The sequence below is a fragment of the Chiloscyllium plagiosum genome, chromosome 7 (assembly GCF_004010195.1).
Source record: "Chiloscyllium plagiosum isolate BGI_BamShark_2017 chromosome 7, ASM401019v2, whole genome shotgun sequence".
Taxonomy (NCBI): Eukaryota; Metazoa; Chordata; class Chondrichthyes; order Orectolobiformes; family Hemiscylliidae; genus Chiloscyllium; species Chiloscyllium plagiosum.
In genome coordinates, this window is record NC_057716.1 from 99,288,364 (window position 1) to 99,292,664 (window position 4,301).

Here is a 4,301-nt window from a genome sequence, read left to right on the forward strand (position 1 = left end):
AAACAAAGAAATAACTAATGCCTATAAAATCGTTCGGCCAATATCATGGGGGATTGTAATCCACATGGAGGTTGGGTCGAACCATTTCTGTCAGGATAGCCTTGAGAAGGAGTTCGTTGAATGTATCGATAACATTTTTCTTGAATAGTGTATAAGCGAGCTGACGAGCGACCAAGCTGTCCGAGATCTGGTCCTGTGTATTGAAACAGGAATAATTAATTACCTCACAGTTAGGGATCCTCTTGGAAGGTGTGAGCACAGTGTGGTTCAATTTAGAATACAGATGAAGAGTGCAAATTTAAAATTTAACATCGGGGCCTGTCCATGAACAAGGGGAACTACTATTAAATGAGGGAGCAGCTGGCTAATGTAGACTGGATCCGAAGGTTTTATGGTGGGACAGTTGACGAGCAATAGAGGACTTTCAACGCAATTTCTGAAAACTGCTCAACAAAAGTATTTCATGAAAAAGACGTGTTATGAAGATGTGGGTGCACTCTCCCTCTAAGAGTATTGAAAGCTTGCAGAACTTCCTGACGCAGCACCAAGTCTTCTGAAAAAGTTAAAACGCATCATTTTGTCGAACAACTTCTTCAGCTGGTGCCTGGAAACGACTAAACAGATTCGAATTCGGCTAATCAATTTACATTACAACACTAAAAATGCCAAGTTCCAACCAAGTTCTGAATTGAGTACACAATTGTGTATGATTGAATTGACAACCACAAAAGCCCATGATACAATCCGATGCTTTACGGGCATAAGATCAGGGAAAACTGAACATTTTGAGGAGAACTCCAAAGCCAATTACATCTGCAGACTGTCCAGGGAATAGCTCTCTTCAAACTATCCTTATCGATCAGTAACCTGTGACGGAGGTGTGATGAAGAAAAGAAGATTCGACGTCCGGGTGGTTTTTGAAAAGTGGAATTTTGGTAAATATTAATTGGGGTTTTTATCGGACTAATATTGTAGAAGGGGAAGAAAAATGATAGGTCGAGGAAAGAGTACTTTCCAATTTTTAGCAAATTATTTTCTGTTATACTTTAAGAAATAAAGCTATTACAATTATGTTAACTAACTCTTGGCCTCTCGGATTTTCACACGTTATTGCATGGGCTAAATCGTATGTCTGATGGCGGTTTAAATTAAGCAGGAAGACTGTTACGACCGTAACAGAAGGACTGCAAGAAGACGGGTAATCTGCGATGGGTGTGTAAGGAAATAAAGGAGGCTATCCAATTGAAGTGGAAGGCAAAAACGGAATGAAAATGGAAGCCTGGGAAGTTTTAAATGTCAACAGAAAGTCACAAACGGTGGTATAAAGAAAAGTAAGATTAATGGGTGGAACGGTAGCTCAGTGGGTAGCACTGCTGCTGGAGAGCCACGTTCGATTTCAGTATCTGCCGACCGCCTGCGTGGAGTTTGCACAGTGTCTCCCTGTCTGCGTGGGTTTCATCCAGTTGCTCCGGTTTTCTCCAAAGTTCAGACATGCACAGGTTAGGTGAAGTGGCCATACTAAATTTTCCATCCGTGTTCAGGGATGTGTAGGTTAAGTGCATTAGGCGGCCGTAAATATAGGGTACGGGAAAGGGGACTGGATGGGTTTCCCTTCAAAGCGTCGGTGTGGACTTGGATGGTTAAAGGGCATGTTTCAACATTGATGGGATTCTGTAAAAAAGAGCATCATGAAAAAAACTTGCACAGAATATGAAGGCAGATAGCAACAGTTCTATAAATGAATTAAACGAAAAAGAGTGGCTGAAGTAAACTTTGGTCGTTTGGAGGATGAGAAGAAGCATTTAGGTATGGTAAGTAATGAAACGGCCGAGGTACTGAACAGGTATTTTGAATTCGTGTTTACATTGGACGACGCTAATAATATGCCATTAAGTTACAAAGAGACCGAGGTAGATGAGGACCTGGAAACAATCATTATCACAGAAGAGCTCGTGTGTGGCAAGATAATGGAGCAAAGAATTGATAAGTCTCCTGGCCCTGATGAAATGCATCCCAGTGTACTAAAATAAATGGCGGGAGAAATAGCTGTGCACTGGTAGCAATTTTCCAAAATTCGTTGGTGCCTTCGGCAGTCGCATCAGATTGGCAAACAGCAAATGTGACACCATTGTTTAAAAAGGGTCAACGACAAAGATTGGGAATTATAGATCAGTTAGCTTAACTACTGTAGTGGGGGAGATGCTTGAGTCGATTATCAAGAAAGAAATAGTAGATTATCTCGAAATAAAGTGTCCCAATTGACTGACGGAACAATAGTTCATTAAGGGTAGGACATGGTTCAAAAAATCTTTTAGAATTCTACGAAGACAAATCGATAAAGGTGGACAACGGGTCCCAGTGGATGTGGACTACCTACATTTGCAAAAGGCATTCGACAAGGTGCTGCACAAAAGGCAGGTGCATAAGGGAAGAATGCATGGCGTGAAGTATAAAATATTAGCATGGATAGATGATTGTTTAACTGACAGGAAGCAAAGAGTGTGGACAAATGAGCGTTATTCTGCCTGGTCATCAGTCACTAGTAGTATACCTCAGGGTTCAGAGGTGGGACTGCATTTATATACTTTTAGATGGGTGATTTGGAGTTGGGCACCACGTGTACCGTGTCCAAATTTGCAGATGACACGCAGATGAGTGGCAGAATACAGAGAGTAGAAGATTGTGAAACATTATTGAGGAACATAGATGTATTGAGTGAGTGGGCAAATGTCTGGGATATGGAATATAATGTGAATAAATGTGAGTTCATCCATTTTGGTTTGGAGTATCTGTTAAAAAATATTAATTCGATGGCAAAACGTTTCAAACTGCTGTTGTGCAGAGAGACCTGGGTGCCCTGCACGAATCACAGAAAGTTGGTTTGGAGGTACAACAAGTAATTAGGAATGCAAATGGAATTTTGTCCATCATTGCTAAGGGGGTTGAGTTCAAAAGCAGTGACGTGATTTTGCAGCTTTATAAGCTGTGAAACCACACCTGGAGTAGTGTGTGCAGTTTCGGTCTCCTTACTTGAAAAAGGATGAATTTGCACTTGAGCAGGTGCAGAAGATGTTCAAATATTTGATTCTGGAGTTGAAGCGGTTGAGTTAAAAGGAGACCCTGAGTAGAATGAGATTGTATGCATTGGAATTCAGAAGAGGGTGCATATTAAAGAAACTTATGAAATTATGATCGGAATCGATACAATCGAAGATAGGACGTTTCCATCTCGCAGGTGACGCTCGGAAAAGAATGATTGGCCTCAAGATGACAGGGAGCAAATTTCGGACTGAATTAAGAAGGAAATTATGAACCCACAGGGGCGTTAATCCATGGAATTCCTTGCCCAGGGAAATAGTTGATGCTACTTCAGTAAACGCTTTTAAATCTAATGTAGATTTTTAGGAAAAGGAATCTTAGGCGTATGGTGAGAGCGTGGCAAAGTGGTGCTGAGTCCACGAAAAGATTAGCTCAAATCTTATTGAATGGCGGAGCGGAATCGAAGGGCTGGACGGTCTACTTCTGCTCCTAACCCCTTTGTTCTTCTGATCAGGGAAAGATACAGGGAAGTTATTCCTGTTATAATAGGACAATTTCTTCATGGAGAACAAGTTGTTGAAATATTAGTGTCGATAGTGGAAGGGTATTGGTTAAGGAGTCAGACTTGGGCGAGTTCAATCAAAGGAATGAAACTATGTCCAAATTCATTGCCAAATCAACAGAAACACTTATTTACCTCTCGTTCTGGATCCACCAGACAGAACCAGCCCAGGCGTTATAAACCCTAATGATATATCTGTTCACCATGGTGAACTGTACAGACGAGACTAATGCACTGCTCAATGCAACCAGATAATGTGTCCACCGGGGATCATTGTGCAGACTTAACCAGAACATTTCTCATCGAACGGGTCTGTCCAGCAGGCATTCATTTAGAAACGTGGAGTGGGCGGGTCGAGCACGCATCAGTCTTTGATTGGAGACAAGTGCAGCTTCATTCTGTATCCAATCCCAGTCTCTTCTTTTCCTGGGAATGTTTGATGGTGATAATATGCGGGGGTGTGAGTGGTTTGAAACACATCATTGAATTAGTGTCACAACAATGGTTCTCATTGCCTGGCTTTTGACAAGAACCAATGTAAGTGGAGTTTCAGTTTATAACTTAACAGATCTGTCGTTCCGCTGGGAACATTTTCTGGGAATAGGAAATATGATGCTTTAATTTGTATCTGGGTCTGTGCTGAGTCTGTCCTGAGATTGTTTGATGGTGGCAGTGTGGATGGAGATGTGAGTCTTTTTAG